The following is a 23,168-nucleotide window of genomic DNA, read 5'->3' on the forward strand; positions in this document are numbered from 1 at the left end:
AAGATCTCATAGTAATGACTTTGTATTACAACAATTATAATTGCACCTTAGAATTCAGTCGTGACTAGTTTTAGCTCGAAGGTAAACACAAATTACTACAAAGAAAATGAGAAAATTACTAATTGAAATATATATACTAATGCTGACTACAGAAATTACTACAAAGAAAATGAGAAAATTATCGGTTGAAAGTTTTAGCTCGAAGGTAAACCCAAATTTTCCATACACAGTACTCAATAAAATCCAGTGCAGCCCTAATTTAATCCTTCACCTGAACGTATGCAAACACAAGTTAGTATTTGGCACATGCAAAAGTAACAGAATTTAATTTACTTGGCCTTACTTGGCCTTCTCTACAGAAGATATGAGCATCATGCTGAAACAGGTGGGAGCTAAATATTAGGACCAGATCAATTAAACCACATGAATTGCAAAAGATTCAGGGATCAAAACCCTATAATATACAACTATACAGTTAGGTGATAAAACCAATGCTCACAATTCATTGGATCACATCTAGACATCATATACGATTCACTGGTTAACATTTTGCGAGGTCTAGGCCTCCAACTTTTTATTTCCACATTATTCTTAGTTAAAATTATTTTTTTGGCCTAATCCCCTTCATCAGAGAGATCTTCCAATAAGGAACTAAAAATTACGTCACCCCAACACGACGAAGTTGCAGAATATCGTTCATTATACAGTATCGTACCTGCTGGAATCTCCTAACACGAGTCAATCCAGTGAGGGCGCACCACTAGCCTCATTTCTGTGAAGCACCCCAAAATTAGCAAAGCGGAGAGGGAGTTCTGCATATGGTTAAAATTTCCCTCAATGATACGGTCCTTATTTTCACGTTTTTCATGTATATGAATGTGTGGAATATTCCTAGAAGCAAACCATTAGCACACTGGTACCATTATGTACAGTACAAACCAATATAGCTTTGGAGATAAAAACATAAACCTAGAAATTCAGCAATTTCTATCATACCGATGGATGTCAATATCCAGCCAGCAGAATGATACATTATTATTGCCTTTCATTGTTGATGATATCTCTATAGGTATTCCGGTGCTCATCTTGGACCAAATCAAAGGCTACATAAATTTTATATGAGTTACATAAGCCTGATAACACTAATTCTATAGCATAAAAATCACACAGCTTGGAACGTAAGCTTGACATTAAAGAAAAGGCACAAATGCTACTATCTAGAGCAACAAAACTCATACAACAAAAGAGCTGCTCAACTTTTAGCTGAAGACAACACTTATCATCTCAGCCCGTAATCCGAATTTTCCACGTGTTTCTTTCAGTCCATATTTTGTTGCAGATAAAACTGCATAAGGGAATAATAAATATTTACAACAAAGAAAAGGTAGGGAGATAAGTAAACTCCAAGCATGTTAATAATCACACCTCTCCCAAACATATTAGGTATGTCATCATGCGGCATTCCATTTCCATTGTCCTACATAACGTGGAAAGCACTATATCAGCATAGAAGCGGAGAAGAATTTTGAAAAATAGCAGAAAATCAGCAAGAGCTTTCAGTACAAAAATAAAAATAAAAAAAAGACCAAATAGACAGAAGGTTTAGATATAAATCACCTTACATATCACCCTGAAACAAGAGGCTTCACCTCGGCCTTTGCTAGCTTTTGCAGCAGTCTCTTCAACTTTCTCCCCCAAAGCTGCATTTTTTGCATGAATTTCCATATCACGAGCTTCCTTTGCCAGGTGTTTCTATGTGAGCAACAAATAATAAAGAGGTCAGATCAAAATTAAATATCCTGATCCACATATTCCTAGTTAAAAACCTAACTTAACTCATGATATCAGATTATCAGTTGCTAACCATACTGGGCTACTGGCATAGAGACCTACAATTTGTAAAATAAAAATTCATGAATAAAAACCATATGACCAAATAAATTTGTAAATTTAAAACTCAAGGGAAACCATGACCAAAACCAAAACAGGAATAAACATGCTTGGATTACTAATTGCATTTGATGGAACACTAAAAGCTCACGTACCTCACGAGCCTTAGCTGTCTCATAATCATCATATAACTCCTAATCAACTCGCTCCCTGTCAATTAGAACAATCATAGAATTGAACTTCCTCTTCCCTATCTCTTCACTTCAATAACAAAAAATGGCACGAAATTAGATGCTGAATAAAAACCAGATAATCAAATATCAAACTTGTCAACATGATTAATGGATGTGTTCCATACATTTGTGTCATAATTCAATAGCTAAAACCACTTACATTGTAACTTCCACGACAGGACGCTCTGATATAGACTCTGAAGAATCAAGAGCATTTTCAACCAGCCCTCTCACAGTAGTGTATAGGGACTTCCCAGGCTGCAACATACGAATAATACAACATGATGTAAGCAATAATATCACACATTATTTTCCATTACAACCTTTCAACACACCTCAACTTCCATTCATATCTCATTCTGGCATTACCATGGACACTCGCTCACGACTCGTTATCAGTTGGATAATCACAGTGAAAGCACAGTGGAGCAAAGATGTAACTTCAACACCATCCGAGTGATACCGGACATATAACTATAATCCAACAAGTTGCCCTTAGAAATAAATAGTGTTATCCCTAATTCACAATAGTACTATCAGCTAACTATTACAACAAGCTCCTCTGTACAGTAACACAAGTTATATAAATCTTCAAGTTAATCATTAAAATCATATAGTTCAAGCAGGATCATAACCACATCTAAAAAGGGTCTTAGATCAAAAATTCATTAAAAATCACAAAAATTGGGGAAAAAATCAGTACTGTATATGCTTAAAAAATTGAGCTCAGAACTTACATTGTCAAATCCAGCAATATTCTTGTTCTCCGCAAAGAATTTCGCTGGTGATTATGCCAACCCACAAAAATAAAGTCAAAAGTTCATCCATTAGATAGGCCTTGTATCCTTGACATCAGGCAGCTAGGAACATTTCTGCAACAATTAAATGCTATTTTCTACCCTTTTCACTCTTAATATCTTTTCCCCTGCCTAGGAATACCAAAATGCTACGAATTAGCTCAGATAAGTATCAAACATAGAGATTTGAGAACATAAACCAGAGATTAAGGGAGGAAGAAGAACAATCAGATATATATATGTATTATTGTTAAGCAATTAGAAGCTTAATTTGAAACACCCACAAAGTATTATTCAAAGAATTGCAATTCGACCTAAAATTGGTAAAAATACATGAAAATTGATCTAAGTCATACAAAAATCAACAACCAAAAATGTATTATAAATTCCCTTGCACCCAACACGACATACAAAAAACCCTAGATTTCAATACGATGGCTTACTACTGCTACACATTTAGACAATAACTACAAATTCGATGCTTTTTTCACAACAATTAAATATATCAAATTAAATCTCATGCAAGTCTAAGCATGGAGAACTTCGAAGATTTGCTTATCATGCATCAAGATAACTTGTCCCTAAACATTGATTCAAGCCAAGCATTGCATGGACACTTTCTTGGATATCAAAGCAAAGCCACGGTTTGCTTAGTGGCTTTTCTTGGAGTCTAGTTCACTTTCTTGAACTTTCTTAAATTTTCTTTACTTAGATTTTGCTTACAAGTTTTTACCTTTCACTTGAAAGGGTTTTTCTTGGTTCAAGCATTAGGATCTTTAATCTTTATTTAGTTGCTTTTAAAATCAGTTAGTTAGCAAAATAAATCAGTTTAGGCGTGTGCTTGTTCTCCAAGGAGATTGGCATATGCTTGTGCTCCAAGGTGCTTGCTCTTCAAGCAAGTTAGAATTCTAGTTTAATTAGGATTGAATTAGGGACTTGTCCTAATCTTCCTAGGTAAACTAAGTCTTATAAATAGGGCTGTAAACACACGAATAAACATACATAGATTAATATTCAGATTTATTTCTTAAGTTGCATACTTGAGTTTTGGTTGATTGCTATCAATTGCTGTTTTGCTTGTTTTAGTTAAAACATTCGTTTGGATTGATTAATTAGGTGGATTCTTAATTGATTAATCTTAGTTTTTGTTTAATTCTTGGTGGATTTCCTGTATAGAATTAGACTTAAACATATCCCTTGTGTTTTGTTGATTTTCGGATCAATAATTCACATCATCTTTGGTATCAGAGCAGGTTTGCGCAACTTCGGAAAAAATTAAACTGGGAACAATTGGCTAGGAATTTTTGCGTGATTCCTTTTGCATTGAACTCTAAAAACGTCCAGCTATCACCATATAAAATTTCATAATTTTTTGTTGAGTAACGCGTTCTACACAGCCTCAAACATTTGGTGTTTGTGCACTGATTTGCGGTTGGGAGTCCGGTTTTTGTGTTGCCTAGTTTTCCTTCAAGATTCGATCTTTTAATCAAGATTTTTGCATAAACTGACTTGGTTTGTGTAGGAATCATGAGTGACGAGGAGGTTCCACAAGTTCCAAGGGGATTAACCTTAGAACAGGCTCAAAATCTTAGAAGAGACAGGCGAATTGACGAGTTGGCAGCAAGGAGGGATGAGATATTAAAAAGGCTTGATACTCGTGCTGGAGATTCTTCAAGGAAAGGGAATTCTAACCCTAATTCTGGTTCAAGTAAGGAAGAACAACCAAGGAGGAACCCAAGGAGGCCACGAAATAATTATTCCTCAAGTGATGAATCACCAAGGCCTAGGAGAAGAGATAGACCAAAGGATGATGATAGGAACCTTAGATTAGATCTTCCCGAATTCAATGGGAGTATGAATGAACCTGAAAAATACTTTGAGTGGATTAGAAGGGCCGAGACACTCTTTGATTACAAGGAGTATGATGAAAGGAAAAGATGCAAATTGGCTGAATTAAAACTGACCGGTTATGCTAGTCTTTGGTATGATAATCTAAAGAAGAAGAGGCATAAGGAGGGGCGTGCAAGAATCTCAACTTGGGAACAACTCAAGAAGCACATGAAAAAAAGGTTCGTACCTAGTGATTATATTCAAGATGTTTATCTTAAGATGCAACTTTTTAAACAAAATTCTATGACTGTTGAGAATTATATTGGTGAATTTGAAAAGTTATGCATGCTATGTGGCTTAGAAGAGATTGTTGAGCATAAGATTGCTAGATTTATTTCGGGGTTGAATGATAATATTGCTGAAAAAGTTGAATTGCAAGGTAGCTTTGAAAGTTGAAAAACAGATAAAGGGGAAGAAAGGGACGTACACTAAGTCCTTTGTAAAGGGTTTCACTAAACCTTTTGAGAAGAACAGCTTAGAGAAAAGTGGTTCTAGTTCGAACTACAAGGAGACTAAATCAAAATTTGAAGCTCCTAAAAAGCTTGTTGAAGATAGGAAGTGCTTCAAGTGTGGTAGTGTTGGTCACATTGCAACTAATTGTCCATCAAAAAGAGTAATGACTGCTCAAGAGTGGGAACAAGAACAAGCTAAGTGTGAGCAGGGTAGTGACTATGAAGAAAAGAACGAAGAGGAAAACTTTGAAGAAGAGGAGGGGCATATTGACGAAATTGATCCCGAGACTCATGGTCAAAGTTTGGTTCTTAGAAGGGCGCTACACTCTAAAACCGTACCTATGGAAAACAATCAAAGGGAGAAAATCTTTCTTACAAGGTGCAAGGTAGAAGATAGGTTGTGTGACATGATCATAGACACGGGGAGTTGCACTAATGTGGTATCTACTACTTTGGTAGACAAATTGAAGTGGCCAACTACTGAACATCCAAGCCCTTATAAGCTTCATTGGCTTAATAATTCGAGTGATGTTAAGGTAAATAAACAAGCCTTAATCTCCTTTTCAATTGGTAAATTTCATGATAAAGTTTTGTGTGATGTTTGTCCTATGGATGCTTGTCATATACTATTAGGCCGTCCTTGGCAATATGATAGATTTGTGAAGTTTGATGGAAGGACTAATGTGTATGTTGTGAGAAAAGGAGAAAAAGAGAGACCGGTTGCTTTAAAACCTTTAATATGCAACAAGTCTTCTAATGTTACCTCTAATTCGAAGAATTCTTATTTGATTAGTGAGAGGGAATTAGAAAAAGAAATTTGCAGCAACAATGTGGTATATATACTTGTTTCTAATGAGATTCGAATTGATCAAGATAAACAAGCAAAGAGGCCGTATGAATTGGAATCTGTTTTAAAAGAATTCAAGGATGTCTTTCCTAAGGAATTACCTCCGGGACTACCTCCTATTCGTGGGATAGAGCATCAAATTGACTTGATTCCGGGAGCACCATTACCTAATAAGGCAGCCTATAGAAGTAATCCGGAAGAAACAAAGGAGATGCAAAGGCAAATTGAAGAGCTTATGACTAGAGGATACGTGAGGGAAAGTATGAGCCCTTGTGCCGTGCCTACTTTACTTGTCCCAAAGAAAGATGGGAGTTGGCGCATGTGTATTGATAGTAGGAGTGTGAATAACATCACTATCAAATACCAATTTCCTATTCCAAGATTAGATGATCTACTTGATGAACTACATGGTTCAAAGTTGTTTTCTATGGATTTTATTGTGGGATTGCCGAGAACACAACGGGGGAAAGACTCTATTATGGTTGTTGTGGATAGGTTTTCTAAGATGGCTCACTTTGTTCCTTGTCACAAAGTGGATGATGCTATGAAAGTGGCGGAATTATACTTCAAGGAGATTGTTAGATTGCATGGAATTCCGAAAACTATTGTGAGTGATCGAGATACAAAGTTCATGAGTTTCTTTTGGAAGTCTCTATGGAAGCTTGTGGGAACTAAATTGCTCTTTAGTACATTGTACCATCCACAAACTGATGGACAAACCGAGGTTACTAATCGTACTCTTGGTGCGCTATTGCGTGGGTTAGTGAGTAAGACACAAAAGGATTGGGACATCAAGTTAGCTCATGCGGAGTTTGCTTATAATAGATCACCTACATATGCTACCAAACATAGTCCTTTTGAGGTAGTTTATGGAGTCAATCCGAAACTTCCAATTGATCTTGTTCCATTGCCTAAGGGCGAGTTAATTCACAAAGATGCCGAGTCTAAGTTGAAGAGTATGCTGAAATTACATGCTCAAGTTCGAACAAGAATAGAGAAAGTAAATGACATGTACAAAGCTAGAGCAAACAAGCATAGAAAGCAACAAGGTTACAATGTTGGAGACTTGGTATGGTTACATTTGAGAAAGGAAAGATTTCCAGGAAAACACAAGAATAAGTTGATGCCTAGAAGTGAAGGTCCTTTCAAGATTGTTGAGAAGATCAATGACAATGCTTATAAGTTAGAACTTCCGGGAGAATATGGAGTTAGTGCTACATTCAATGTTGGCGATTTGGCTAAGTATATTCCTGATGAAGAACTTCGAGATTTGAGGACAAATTCTTTCGAAGAAGAGGAGGATGATGCAAGTCTAAGCATGGAGAACTTCGAAGATTTGCTTATCATGCATCAAGATAACTTGTCCCTAAACATTGATTCAAGCCAAGCATTGCATGGACACTTTCTTGGATATCAAAGCAAAGCCACGGTTTGCTTAGTGGCTTTTCTTGGAGTCTAGTTCACTTTCTTGAACTTTCTTGAATTTTCTTTACTTAGATTTTGCTTACAAGTTTTTACCTTTCACTTGAAAGGGTTTTTCTTGGTTCAAGCATTAGGATCTTTAATCTTTATTTAGTTGCTTTTAAAATCAGTTAGTTAGCAAAATAAATCAGTTTAGGCGTGTGCTTGTTCTCCAAGGAGATTGGCATATGCTTGTGCTCCAAGGTGCTTGCTCTTCAAGCAAGTTAGAATTCTAGTTTAATTAGGATTGAATTAGGGACTTGTCCTAATCTTCCTAGGTAAACTAAGTCTTATAAATAGGGCTGTAAACACACGAATAAACATACATAGATTAATATTCAGATTTATTTCTTAAGTTGCATACTTGAGTTTTGGTTGATTGCTATCAATTGCTGTTTTGCTTGTTTTAGTTAAAACATTCGTTTGGATTGATTAATTAGGTGGATTCTTAATTGATTAATCTTAGTTTTTGTTTAATTCTTGGTGGATTTCCTGTATAGAATTAGACTTAAACATATCCCTTGTGTTTTGTTGATTTTCGGATCAATAATTCACATCAAAATCTGAACGGTGTTTTAGCACAAAAGCATGGAAATTGATGAGGAAAAGAATGAGATTACCTTAAATCGAAGAACTTAACAAGAAGAAAAAGGAAATTACATCACGGCTTCCACCCAAATTCGCTAAATTTTAAGCGATTTTGAAATATGACGAACTGAGATCTAAGAGTAAATTAAAAAGATGATGAACTAAGATCTAGACAGAGAAGAGAGAGAGAGGGAGAGAGAGAAAGAGAGAGAGAGGGAGAGAGGGTTTCTACAAGGCGGTTTCACTTCTTTAAGTTTTTTTTTCCTTATACACCATTATTGGGTTGCCTTGAGTCACGTGCAACTCATACAAATTTTTTGACGCTTTTTGTCGTCAAGAAATTAAATCGACACATAAAAGCGTCGAAAATTAGCGGAAATATACTTTTACATTGACGCCTCATACACAGTGTCGAGCCAATAGCGTCCAAAAACTGAGGGATTTGTAGTAGTGTGATGAAGCATGCACAGTGTTGAAACAAGATTTCATGAAAAAGGGTTCTTAAAGGGAAAGATCATATGGATATGGATATGGATGTGTGAGTGAAGTGTGTGAATGTGATACTAAGGCTAGCTGCAAAGGCTATGGTGATGGAAATTTATGTGAGAAGAGTCAAAATGGTGACTCTTTAGGCTGGGTAGGCTAAATGATGTGGGATCAAGCCCCCAAGTCTAGCTCTAGATGGATAGGGTCACAGGATTAAGCATTGGATATTCTTTGACTTGATCATGCATATGAATGTGGCCGCACCTCAATGTGAGGTTGCCTACATATCCGTTAGGAATCAGGCCAAACGTAGCTCTAACCGAACTTTGCACAAGTGTATGTACACCTCAAAGAGGTCTCTCAAGGGTTGTAATGTGGTTAAGTTGATGGTTTGAGGAAGAAAGGGGTAAAAGGCTCAAGACACGAGAAAAGGCCCTAAGATGTGTAATTGTGAATTTGAAAATTTTGAATTTTGCAAGTTTATTTTCAACTTTTTTTTTTGCTTTGAATTTTTTTTTTTTATTCTTTTGAATCAATGTAGGCAATCTCAGATCATGTGGTTCATCACTCACTTAGCATTCATGTTTCTCAGGCACGGTACCGAGCACTCGATGAGAGATGCAATTTGAGACGTGTTCAAATCAAAGACATTGGAACACTTGCCTTTAGACATTGTATTATTGTTGCTTTGCTGCCTCTTTTTTTTTTTGTTATACTTGCTTTTTGAATGTTATGCAATTACACATCTTCCAATCCCAGGTTTAAGTAAATGTGGGTTGAAGAAATGAAGGCCAAATGTTAGACGAGGCTCAAAATGGTTGATGAAGAAATGGAATGTGATTGAACAGTTAACAGGGAATGACAGGGTTGCAAAGGTGCCTTCCGGGGTCAATTGGCTTCTCCTAACATAGCCTCTATGTTTCCACATTAGAACCATATACTAGGAGGTACTATTAAATAACAATCGATAGTAATGAACCTTAACTAAGTCAACTTCCGTTTCTTATTAGCAAAGATTCACCTTTAATCAACCAACAATGTGCACTTGCAAGAAGATTAAAGAATATCAAGCATATAAAGACTTTAATCACAAATAAATCAATTCTAAACCCTAGAACATGCTCAAGGTCCAACTACACCACAACCATTCCCTTAATGGGGAAATTACTCACTAATCATGCTAATAACAAGATTAATTAACAAACAATCAAGAATAAACATGATTAACAAGCAATACCAACAACTAAAATAATAATCAAAATAAAACAAATAAAAATAGAGGAGAGAGAGTAAGAGATTGCTCATTAATTGAAGATGAAGGTCTACAAAGGATTGAACAAGCTCCTTCTTCAAAATCCAAGTTCATTAATGAAGAAAATCCCACTTTCTCTCTCTACCAATGAAGACTAATCCTAACCTAAACTAAAACTAATTAGAGAGAAGAATAGATAGTTATGGAATATGTGTTTTAATTACCCCCAAAATTGGGTATTTATACTAAGCTAGCCAAAGTAAGAAAAATAAAATAAGGAAAATAAAATAAAGAAAGAATAGTAAAATTAAAAGAAATAAAGTAAAACTAAAGAAAGAAAAGAAAAGAGAAAAGAAAAAGGAAATAAAAATAAAAATAAAAGAAAGTAATAAAAACCCAAATCCCCCCCACCAAACAATCAGGCGCCATTCTTCTTCTTCGACCTTAATGGCTGCTCTGATTTTCTGATCATCATACCACCATCATCAATGGCTCAAAAATCATCATCGACATCTTCATCAACCAGCAATCAATCAAGGCCGTTCAATTTTCATTAAAACTCGCGTGAGAAGCTCGTGAAGTGGTTCGGTCGAACCACGGGTTGGTGCGGCCGAACTACGGGGTTGGTGCGGCCGAACTACGGGGTTGGTTCGGTCGAACCATGGGTATGTTCGACCACTCCTCTTCGAATAACAAAACCCCCAAAGTCTCTGACTCGACGTTCGGCCGAACCCTCAACGGTTTGCTCGAACTTGATTAATTTGCAATTCACTCTGATTTTTGCTTAATTAGGGGTCGATTGGTTGCTTAATTGGTGGTTTGAGTAGTTGCGGGTCAGGTGTGGTGAAGGGCTGCCGTTTTGGGTGGCTAAAAGCGGTTTATTGCGGTGGTAGTGGTAGGCGTGGTGGTTGAGGTGCGGCTACTATTGCTGTTGCAGTTGGGGTTGCGGGTTGGTTTGGTTGGTTGAATGGTGGTGTATTGGTGTGGGTTTGGTTGATGTGGCTGCGTGGTTGATACGGGTTTGGTTTGGGTTGTGGTGGTGCGGCTGCTGTTACGGATGGAGGTATGGTTGTTGCGGCAGCTGTGCGGTGGTGTGAGGGTGGCTGCTGTTGTGTGTAGTGTTTGCAGGGTTGCAGGTTGGAGGTATGGTTGTTGTTGGTTTGTGGGAACGGTGGGCTGTTGTGGCTGGTGGTTTGCGTGGTGGAGGTTAATGTTGCTGTTGGTGTTGGTGGTTGCGGGGTGAAGCAGGGGAATTGAGCTGCTTGTGTTGTTGGTGTGTGTGTGGTGGAGGATAAGGTGTGGGGTGTAGGATAATGCTGGCAGCATGGGTTGGCTCAAGTTTTGCGCCTCGAACCTTGGACCTCCGAACACGAATATGACCTTGAAACCCGGGACACCTACAACCAAAAACACGAGGGTATTACTAAGTGATAAAATAAAATAAAATAAAATAAAATAAAGGTAAAATAAAGTAAAATAAAATAAGATAAATAACACTAAACTAATAAAAATTAAATAAAACTATACAAGTAAAGAAAGTGAAATAAAATAGACTCAAAACTAATTAAAATAAATAAAAGTAAATTAGAATACTTTCAAGGAAAAATAAAGAACGAAATATAACAAATCAAAAGCAAATAAAATACGAAAATAAACTAATTCTAATAAAAACTACGAAAAGAACTAAAACACGACAAAATTACCAAAATAAACAAGAAATGTTATTAAGAGAAAACAAGAGAAAGAAAGGGAAAATAAGATAAAATAAACGCGAAAATGACTCTAAAAATACTTCCTAAGAGTGACATTTTATGTCACTCATCAGACACATCATCGCTCATCTAAGGGGCTCATTAGCCCTAAGAGGCGTGAGATTCATCATCGCCTATCCAAGGGGCTCATTAGCCATAAGGGGCGTCAGAAACGTCATCGCCCATCCAAGGAGCTGATTAGCCCTATGGGTCGTCAGACACATCATCGCCAATCCAAGGGGCTCACACTACTACAAAAAGTGGAATATGGAACACATAATACACAACCGTTAAGTAAGATATGCGATCTATAGGATTTTATAGAACGGCTATGTTAGATAACCGTTTTATATGTTGAATCTTATAGAACGCCTCTCTAGTTAACCGTTCTATTTGATTTATTATTAGTTTTTAATAAAAACATAACTTTACCTAGAAAACGCCTTTCATGGATAAACGTTCTATTTGATTTAATTATAATTAAAATAAAATAAATAAATAAAAACTAGATAATATAACCCTAGCACAACTCTACATCCTCTTTCATTACTCTAACTTTTCAACCGCCGCTACATGCCTTCATTATCATCCCTCTCACAGGTTTCCTCTTTCTCTTCTCCTCAGAGACGCTTTTGCAATGCAACTCCTCTAAAATTATTTCTCCAATTTCCCATTGCCTATGGCCACAATCGGTAATTATAAGTTTGTCCTTTTGATTATTCAAAGCTATATCAACAGATCGAAGTCTATAAGATTCAATTTCAAGGTAAATCATTCTTCTTTTATTACATTAAATTTCGTTTCAATTTAGTTTCTCAGATCTTGTTATGGTTTTTTTTAATCCGGTTTCATTGTATAATTATTCAAACTATGATTGAGGTTTTAGTTTTTTTAGCATGTTGTTCCAAAATTAATCCAAATTAATTAAGTCTTTTTGGTTAAACATTCTGCAAATCCCATCACTTTTTGGTATATGATCTGAAATTTTGTGTTAATATCGATATATCCAAATGCTTATGATTTGAATTTTTAATGTTGGATTTTGCTAGAGTTTTAGATTTTGCTTTGATTTTTTTTTTTTCATTTTCTGCTCTTCGATTTGGAAGATTTTTTTTTTTTTTAACAATTTAGGTTATTTGTTTTTATTGCTTGTTGATTCGAAATTTACATGTTTTTTTTTGTTATGTTGATGCAGAATTGCAGATGAAAACTAATTGAGAAGATTAAGTACTGCATATATGATTTGTTGTGGGTCAGCATCATTGAAAGAAAAGAGATTCTTGTAGAATTTTTTTTATTTGATATCTTGTTATTCTTATTTCATTTGCATTTGAGTTGTACGAAAATTTTATCAATTTAATTATAAGTTACGATAACTTTTCAGTACTTGGTACTTCGGTAGACGGTATTTTAGTTTGACATCATTATGTTTTTACTACGACTCTACAACTAAGTTTCTTAATTTGCAAATTAACTGCCTACTATCTCGCCAATTATTTTGTATTTTTTTTAAAAAAAAAAGGGGAATAGAGAACGGTTGGCATATCAAACCGTTCTCTTTGGTAAGGGAAAACAAAACGGTTATGTATTATGACCGTTGTCTTTCCCTTCATTATTTTCCAATTTTAGATAGGGAATAGAGAACGGTGATCAGACATAACCGTTCTCTATAGTTGAGTATACAAAACGCCTATTCGAACCGTTCTATATACTTTATACATCGCTTAGCAGAAGAACGGTCCTGAGGCGTTCTATAAAGCCTATTTTAACAGTTCTCTAAACCATTTTTTGTAGTAGTGTCATTAGCCTAAGGGGCGTGAGACACATCATCGCCCATTAATGGGGCTTATTAGCACTAAGGGGCGTCAGACAAATCATCGTCCATCCAAGGAGCTCATTAGCCCTAAGGGGTGTTAGATCATCATCGCCCATCCAAGGGGCTCATTAGCCTTTAGGGGCGTGACATTTATCATCACCCATCCAAGGGACTCATTAGCCCTAAGGGGCGTCAGACACATTACCGCTCATCTAAGGGTCTCATTAGCCTCAAGGAGTGTCAGACACATCATCGCTCATCAAAGGGGCTTATTAGCCTTAAGGGGCGTGAGACACATCATCGCCCATCAAAGGGGCTCATTGGCCCTAAGAGGTGTGAGACACATCATTGCCCATCTAAGGGGCTCTTTACCCTTATGGGGCGTCAGTCTCATCATCACCCATCCAAGGGGCTCATTTACCCGAAGGGGTAAATTTATATCGCCCTCCCATATGGCTCGTCCACCCCAAAGAGCGTCAAACATAACAATAAATACAAGTATACATAAGATACCATAAAAATTTGTTTTCATTGATGTTGCTTCAAATACATAAGTCTACATGTTTCTTCACAGACACTTGTCAACCAGGAGGCTTTTATAAAGCGTCAATTATATCATCACCCATCCTAGGGGATGAATATTGGGTGATCCAAGCACGTACCGTTCCAAGACTTGCTTAAAAAAGAGAGCCTAATCAGAAAAATGGCATTTTCACCATGCTCGAGGCCTTTTTTCGCAATTTTTTTGGGCCGAATGCATCAAATTTTCCATGGTCGCCTATCTAGAAGGGGCTCATTACCCCTAAGGGGTGTCATACACTTCATCACCCATCCAAGAGGCTCATGAGCCCTAAGGGGTGTCAGACACATAATCGCCCATCTAATGGTCTCATTAGCCTTAAGGGCGTCAGACACATCATCGCCAATCCAAGGGGCTCATTAGCCCTAAAAGGCGAAAGACACATCATCGCCCTTCCAAGGGGCTATTTAGCCCTAACGGGTGTTAGTGTCAGACACATCATCGCTAATGTAAGGGCTCATTAGCCCTAAGGGACGTGAGAGACGTCATTGCCCATGAAAGGGGCTTATTAGCCCTAAGGGGCGTTAGACACATCATCGCCCATCCTAGGGGCTCATTAGCCCTAAGGGGCGTCAGAAAAATCATCGCCCATCCAAGGGGTTCATTAGCCTCAAGGGGCGTGAGATACATCATCGCCCATCAAAGGGGCTCATTAGCCCTAAAGGGCGTCAGACAGATTACCGCCCAATATGGGGCTCATTAGCCTTCAGGGGCGTCAGACACATCATCGCCCATCCAAGGGGCTCATCAGCCCTAAGAGGCGCGAGACAAATCATCGCTTATCTAGGGGCCTTATTAGGCCTAAGGGGTGTTAGACGAATCATCGCCCATCCAAGGGGCTCATTAGCCCTAAGGGGCGTGAGGCACATAATCGCCCATCCATGGGGCTCATTAGCCCTATGGCCTGAGACACATCATCGCCCACCCAAGGAGCTCATTAGCCCTAAGGTGTGTCAGACACATCATCGCCCATCCAAGAAGTTTATTAGTTCTAAGGGGCGTCAGACACATCATCGCTCATCTAAATGGCTCATTAGCCCTAACGGGCGTGAGACACATCATCGCCCATCCAAGGGGCTCATTAGCCATAAGGGGCGTCAGAAACGTCATCGCCCATCCAAGGAGATGATTAGCCCTAAGGGGCGTCAGACACATCATCACCCCATCCAAGGGGCTGATTAGCCTAAGGGGCGTGAGACACATCATCGCCCATCAATGGGGCTTATTAGCCCGAAGGGGTGTCAGACAAATCATCGCCCATCCAAGGAGCTCATTAGCCCTAAGGGGTGTGAGATACATCATCGCCCATCCAAGGGGCTCATTAGCCATAAGGGGCGTGAGATTTATTATCGCTCATCCAAGGTACTCATTAGCCCTTATGGGGCATCAGACATATTACCGCCCATCTAAGGGTCTAATTAGCCTTAAGGAGCGTAAGACAAATCATCGCCCATCCAAGGGGCTTATTAGCCTTAAGGGGTGTGAGACACATCATCGCCCATCAAAGGGGATCATTAGCCCTAGGAGGTGTGAGACACATCATTGCCCATCCAAGGGGCTCATTTACCCGAAGGGGTAACAAATTTATATCGCCCTCCCATAGGGTTCGTCCACCCCAAAGAGCGTCAAACATAACAATAAATACAAGTATACATAAGATACCATAAAAATTTGTTTCTTCATTGATGTTGCATCAAATACACAAGTCTACATGTTTCTTCACAGACACTTTTCAACCAGGAGACTTTTATAAAGTGTCAATTATATCATCACCCATCCTAGGGGCTGAATATGAGGTGATCCGAGCTTGTACCGTTCCAAGACTTGCTTAAAATGAGAGCGTAATCAGAAAAATAACATTTTCACCATGCTGGAGGCCTTTTTTCGCAATTTTTTTCGGCCGAATGCATCAAAATTTTCCATGGTCGCCTTTCTAGAAGGGGCTCATTAACCCTAATGGGAGTCAAACACTTCATCACCCATCCAAGGGGCTTATGAGCCCTAGGGGGTTTTAGACATATCATCGCCCATTTAATGGGCTCATTAGCCTTAAGGGGCGTTAGACACATCATCGCCCATCAAACAGGCTCATTAGCCCCAAAAGGCGTAAGACATATCATCGCCCTTCCAAGGGGCTATTTAGCCTAACGGGTGTTAGTGTCAGACACATCATCGCTAATGTAACGGGCTCATTAGCCCTAAGGGGCGCAAGAGACGTTATCGCCCAAGAAAAGGGGCTTATTAGCTCTAAGGGGCATCAGACACATCATCGCCCATCCAAGGGGCTCATTAGCCCTAAGGGGCGTCAGGAAAATATTCGCCCATCCAAGGGGCTCATTAGCTTCAAGGGGCGTGAGATACATCATCGCCCATCAAAGGGGCTCATTAGACCTAAGGAAAGTGAGACACATAATCGCCCATCGATATGGCTTATTAACCCTATGGGGCCTGAGACACATCATCGCCCATCCAAGGAGCTCATTAGCCCTAAGGTGTGTCAGACACATCATCGCCCATCCAAGAGGCTTATTAGTCCTAAGGGGCTCACACACATCATCGCTCATCTAAGGGTCTCATTAGCCCTAAGAGGCGTGAGACACATCATCGCCTATCCAAGGGGCTCATTAGCCGTAAGGGGCGTCAGAAACGTCATCGCCCATCCAAGGAGCTGATTAGCCCTAAGGGTCATCAAACATGTCATCGCCAATCCAAGGGGCTCATTAGCCTAAGGGGCGTGAGACACATCATCGCCCATCAATGGGGCTTATTAGCCCTAAGGGGCGTCAGACAAATCATCGCCCATCCAAGGAGCTCATTAGCCTTAAGGGGTGTTGGATTCATCATCGCCCATCCAAGGGGCTCAATAGCCTTAAGGGGCGTGACATTTATCATCACCCATCCAAGGGACTCATTAGCCCTAAGGGGCGTCTGACACATCACCGCCCATCTAAGGGTCTCATTAGCCTCAAGGAGCGTCAGACACATCATCGCCCATCAAAGGGGCTTTTTAGCCTTAAGTGGCGTGAGACACATCATCGCCCATCAAAGGGGCTCATTAGCCCTATGGGGCGTCAGGCTCATCATCGCCCATCCAAGGGGCTCATTTACCTGAAGGGGTAACAAATTTATAACGCCCTCCCATAGGGCTCGTCCACCCCAAAGAACGTCAAACATAACAATAAATACAAGTGTACTTAAGATACCATAAAAATTTGTTTCTTCATTGATATTGCTTCAAATACATAAGTCTACATGTTTCTTCACAGACACTTGTCAACCAAGAGGCTTTCATAAAACGTCAATTATATCATCACCCATCCTAGGGGCTGAATATGAGGTGATCCGAGCACGTACCGTTCCAAGTCTTGCTTAAAAAAGAGAGCGTAATCAGAAAAATGTCATTTTCACCATGCTTGAGGCCTTTTTTCGCAATTTTTTTGGGCCGAATGCATCATAATTTTCAATGGTCGCCTATCTAAAAGCTCATTAACCCTACGGGGTGTCATACACTTCATCACCCATCTAAGGGGCTCATGAGCAATAAGGGGTGTGAGACACATCATAGCCCATCTAATGGGCTTATTAGCCCTAGGGGGCTTACGACACATCATCGCCAATAAGTGGTGTTAGACACATCATCGCTCATGCAAGGGGCTCATTAGCCCTAAGGGGTTTAAGACATATCATCGCCTATCCACGGGGCTCATTAGCTCAATTAGGCCTGAGACACATAATCGCCCATCAAAGGAGCTCATTAGCCTTAAGGTGTGTAAGACAAATCATCGCCCATTAAAGAGGCTTAAGAGTCCTAAGGGGCGTTAGACACATCATCACCCATCTATTGAGCTCATTAGCCCTCAGGGGCGTTAGACATTTTATCGCCCATCCAAGGGGCTCATTAGCCCTAACGAGCGTCACACACATCACCGCCCTTCCAAGTGGCTAATTAGCCTAAGGGGCGTCAGACACATCATCGCCCATCCAAGGGGCTCATTAGCCTTAAGGGGCGTGAGATACATCATCGCCCATCCAAGGGGCTCATTAGCCCTAACGGGCGTCAGACGTATTACCGCCCATCCAAGGGGCTGATTAGCCCTAAGGGGCGTCAGACACTTCTTGGCCCATCCAACGGGCTTATTAGCCCTAAGTGGCGTGAAACACAACATCGCCCATTAAGGGGTTTATTAGCCCTAAGGGGCATCAGACACATCATCGCTAGTCCAAGGGGCTAATTAGCCCTAAGAGGTGTCAGACACATCATTACCCCTGAAAGTGGCTCATTAGCCCTATGGGGCGTCAAGCTCATCATCGCCTATCCAAGGGGCTCATTAACCCGAAGGGGTAACAAATTTATATCGCCCTTCCAAAGGGCTTAGCCACCCCAAAGAGCGTCAAACATAACAATAAATACAAGTATACATAAGATACCATAAAAATTTGTTTCTTCGTTCATGTTGCTTCACAGACACTATTCATCCATGAGGCTTTTATAAAGCCTCAATTATATCATAACCCATCATCAGGGCTAAATTTAGGGTGATCTGAGCACGTAACGTTCCAAGACTTGCTTAAAAATGAGAGCGTAATCAGAAGAATGGTATTTTCACCATGCCCGAGGCATTTTTTCGCAATTTTTTTGGGCCGAATGCATCACAGTTTTCCATGGTCGCCTATCGAGAAGATGCTCAATAACCCTAAGGGGTGTCATACAATTCATCACCCGTCTAAGGGCCTCAGGATCTCTAAGGGGTGTTAGATACATCATCGCCCATCGAATGGGCTCATTAGCCCTAAGGGGCGTCAGACACATCATCAAACATCCAAGGGGCTCATTAGTTTTAAAATGCGTAAGACACAACATCACCCTTCCAAGGGGCTTATTAGCCCTAAGGGTCTCATTAGCCCTAAAGGTCTGAGACACGTCATCGCCCATGAAAGGGGCTTATTAGCCCAAAGGGGCGTCAGACACAACATCGCCCATCCAAGGGGCTCATTAGCCCTAAGGGGCGTGAGACACATCATCGCCAATCCAAGGGACTTATTAGCCCTAAGGGGTGTTAGACGCATCATATCCCATCTAAGGGGCTCATTAGTTCTAAGGAGTGTCAGACACATCATTGCCCATCTAAGAGGCTTATTAGTCTTAAGGGGCGTCAGACACATCATCGCTCATCAAAGGAGCACATTAGCCTTCAGGGGTGTCAGACACATCATCGCCCATCCAAGGGGCCCATTAGCCCTAAAAGGCGTGTGACAAATCATCGCCAATCCAAGGGCCTTATTAGGCCTAAAGAGTGTCAGAAACATCATCTCCAATTTATGGGGCTCATTAGGCCTAAGGGGCGTGAGACACATCTTCGCCCATCCACGGGGCTCATTAGCCCTATGGGGCCTGAGACACATCATCGCCCATCCAAGGAGCTCATTAGCCCTAAGGGGTGTCAGACACATCATCGCCCATTAAAGAGGCTTATTAGTCCTAAGGGGCGTTAGACACATTATTGCAAATCCAAGGAGCTCATTAGCCCTAAGGGGCGTCACACACATCATCGCCCAGCCAAGGGACTCATTAGCCCTGAAAGGCGTAAGACACATCATCTCCCTTCTAAGTGGCTCATTAACCTTAAGGGGTGTTAGTGTTAGACACATCATCGCCCACAAAAGGGGCTCATTAGCCCAAAGGGGCGTGAGACACATCATCGCCCATGAAAAGGGCTTATTAGCCCTAAGGGGCGTAAAACACATCATTGCCCATCCAAGGGGCTCATTAGCCTTAAAGGGCGTAAGATACATCATCGCCCATCCAAGGGGCGCAATTAGCCCTAAGGGGCGTCAGACACATTACCGCCCATCCAAGGAGCTGATTAGCCCTAAGGGGCATCGTACACATCATCGCCCATCCAACGGGCTTATTAGCAATAAGGGGCGTGAAACACAACATCTCCCATCAAAGGGGCTTATTAGCCCTGAGGGGCGTCAGACACATCATCGCCCATCCAAGGGGCTCATTAGCCCTAAGAGGTGTGAGACACATCATTGCCCATCTAAGGGGCTAATTAGCCTATGGGGAGTTAGGCTCATCATCGCCCATCCAAGGGGTTTATTAACCTAAAGGGGTAACAAAATTATATCGCCCTCCCAAAGGGCTTAGCCACCCTAAAGAGCGTCATACATAACAATAAATACAAGTATACATAAGATACCATAAAAATTTGTTTCTTCATTGATGTTGCTTCAAATACATAAGTCTACATGTTTCTTCACAAACACTTGTCATCAAGGAGGCTTTTATAAAGCGTCAATTATATCATCACCCATGCTAGGGGCTAAATATGGGGTGATCCGAGTACGTACCGTTCCAAGACTTGCTTAAAATGAGAGCGTAATTAAAAGTTTTTTTGGGCCGAATGCATCAAAGTTTTCCATGTTCACCTATCTAGAAGGGGCTCATTAACCCTAAGAGGTGTCATACACTTCATCACCCATCCAAGGGGCTCATGAACCCAAAGGGGAGTTAGACACATTATCGCCCATCTAATGGGCTCATTAGCCCTAAGGGGCGTCAGACACATCATCAAACATCCAAGGGGCTCATTAGCCCTAAAAGGCGTAAGACAGTACATTGCCCTTCTAAGGGGCTCATTAGCCCTAAGAGGTGTCAGTGTCAGACACATAAAACGCCCAAATAAGGGGCTCATTAGCCCTGAAGAACGTGAGACACGTCATCGCCCATGAAAGGGGCTTATTAGCCCGAAGGGGCGTCAGACACAACATCGCCCATCCAAGGGGCTCATTAGCCCGAAGGGGCGTGAGACACACCATCGCCCATCTAAGGGCCTTATTAGCCCTAAGAGGTGTCAGACGTATCATCGCTAATCCAAGGGGTTATTAGCCCTAAGGGGTGTCAGACACATCATCGCCCTTCTAAGAGGCTTATTAGTCCTAAGGGTCATCATACACATCATCGCCCATCCAAGGAGCTCATTAGCCCTAAGGGGTGTCAGACACATCATCGCCCATCTAAGAGGCTTATTAGTCCTAAGGGGCGTTAGACACATCATCGCCCATCTAATGGGCTCATTAGCCCTAAGGGGCGTAAGACACATCATCGCCCATCTAAGGGGCTCATTAGCCCTAAAAGACATAAGACAAATCATCGCCAATCCAAGGGCCTTATTAGGCCTAAAGGGTGTCAGAAACATCATCTCCTATCCATGGGGCTCATTGGGACTAAAGGGCGTGAGACACATTATCGCCCATCCACGGGGCTCATTAGCCCTATGGGGCCTGAGACACATCATCGCCTACCTAAGGAGCTCATTAGCCCTAAGGGGCGTCAGATACATCATCACCCATCCTAGGAGCTCATTAGCCCTAAGGTGTGTGAGACACATAATCGCCCATCTAATGGGTTCATTAGCCCTAAGGGGAGTCACACACATCATCGCCCAGCCAAGGGACTCAATATCCCTGAAAGGCGTAAGACACATCATCGCCCTTCCAAGGGGCTCATTAGCCCTAAGGGGTGTCAGTGTTAGACACATCATCTCCCACATAAGTGGCGTGAGACACATCATCGCCCATGAAAGGGGCTTATTAGCCCTAAGGGGCGTCAGATACATCATTGCTCATCCAAGGGGCTCATTAGCCTTAAGGGGTGTGAGATACATCATCGCCCATCCAAGGGGCGCAATTAGCCTTAAGGGTCGTCCGACACATTTCCGCCCTTCCAAGGGGCTGATTAGCCCTAAGGGGCGTCAGACACATCATCGCCCATCCAACGGGCTTATTAGCCCTAAGGGGCGTGAAACATAACATCGCCCATCAAATGGGCTTATAAGCCCTGAGGGGCGTCAGTCACATCATCGCCCATCCAAGGGGCTCATTAGCCCTAAGAGGTGGGAGACACATCATTGCCCATCTAAGGGGCTCATTAGCCTTATGGGGCGTTAGGCTCATCATCGCCCATCCAAGGGGCTTATTAACCCGAAGGGGTAACAAATTTATATCGCCCTCTCAAAGGGTTCGGCCACCCCACAGAGCGTTAAACATAACAATAAATACAAGTATACATAAGATACCATAAAAATTTGTTTCTTCATTGATGTTGCTTCAAATACATAAGTCTACATGTTTCTTCACAGACACTTGTCATCCAGTAGGCTTTTATAAAGCATCAATTATATCATCACCCATCCTAGTGGCTAAATATGGGGTGATCCGAGCACGTACCGTTCCAAGACTTGCTTAAAAACGATAGACTTATGGTAGAATGGTATTTTCACCATGCTCGAGGCCTTTTAATGAAATTTTTTTGGGCCTATTATACTAAAGTTTTCCATGGTCGCCTATCTAGAAGGGGCTCATTAACCCTAAGGGGTGTCGTACACTTCATAACCCATCCAAGGGGCTCATTAGCCCTAAAAGGCGTAAGACACAACATCGCCCTTCCAAGGGGCTCATTAGCCCTAAGGGGTGTTAGTGTCAGACACATAATCGCTCACATAAGGGGTTCATTAACCCCAAAGGGGCGTGAGACACGTCATCGCCCATGAAAGGGGCTTCTTAGCCCAAAGGGGCGTCAGACACAACATCGCCCATCAAAGGGGCTCATTAGCACTAAGGGGCGTGAGACACATCATCGCCCATCGAAGGGCCTTATTAGCCTTAAGGGGTGTCATAAGCATCATCGCCCATCCAAGGGGCTCATTAGCCCTAAGGGGTAAGAGACACATCATCGCCCATCTAAGAGGCTTATTAGTCCTAAGGGGCGTCAGACACATCATCGCCCATCCAAGGAGCTCATTAGCCCTAAGGGGTGCCAGACACATTATCGCCCATCTAAGAGGCTTATTAGTCCTAAGGGGCGTTAGTCACATCATCGCCCATCTAATGGGCTCATTAGCCCTAAGGGGTGTCACACACATCATCTCCCATCTAATGGGCTCATTAGCCCTAAGGGGCGTCACACACATCATCGCCCAGCTAAGGGACTCATTAGCCCTGAAAGGCGTAAGACACATCATCGCCCTTCCAAGGGGCTCATTAGCCTAAGGGGTGTCAATATTAGACACATCATCGCCCACATAAGGGGCTCATTCGCCCTAAGGGGCTTGAGACACATC

General features: G+C 41.2%; 1 long non-coding RNA gene across 1 annotated transcript; it reads left to right on the top strand.

The window, feature by feature from the left end:
- Positions 1-12,154: 12,154 nt before the first annotated feature.
- Positions 12,155-13,033, top strand: LOC145559723 (uncharacterized). Its single transcript, XR_014092901.1, has 2 exons — positions 12,155-12,413; positions 12,843-13,033. It is a non-coding gene; the product is annotated as an uncharacterized LOC145559723 (long non-coding RNA).
- Positions 13,034-23,168: the final 10,135 nt, after the last annotated feature.

The sequence above is a fragment of the Chenopodium album genome, chromosome 9, assembly GCF_948465745.1.
Source record: "Chenopodium album chromosome 9, dcCheAlbu1.1, whole genome shotgun sequence".
NCBI classification, from domain to species: Eukaryota; Viridiplantae; Streptophyta; class Magnoliopsida; order Caryophyllales; family Amaranthaceae; genus Chenopodium; species Chenopodium album.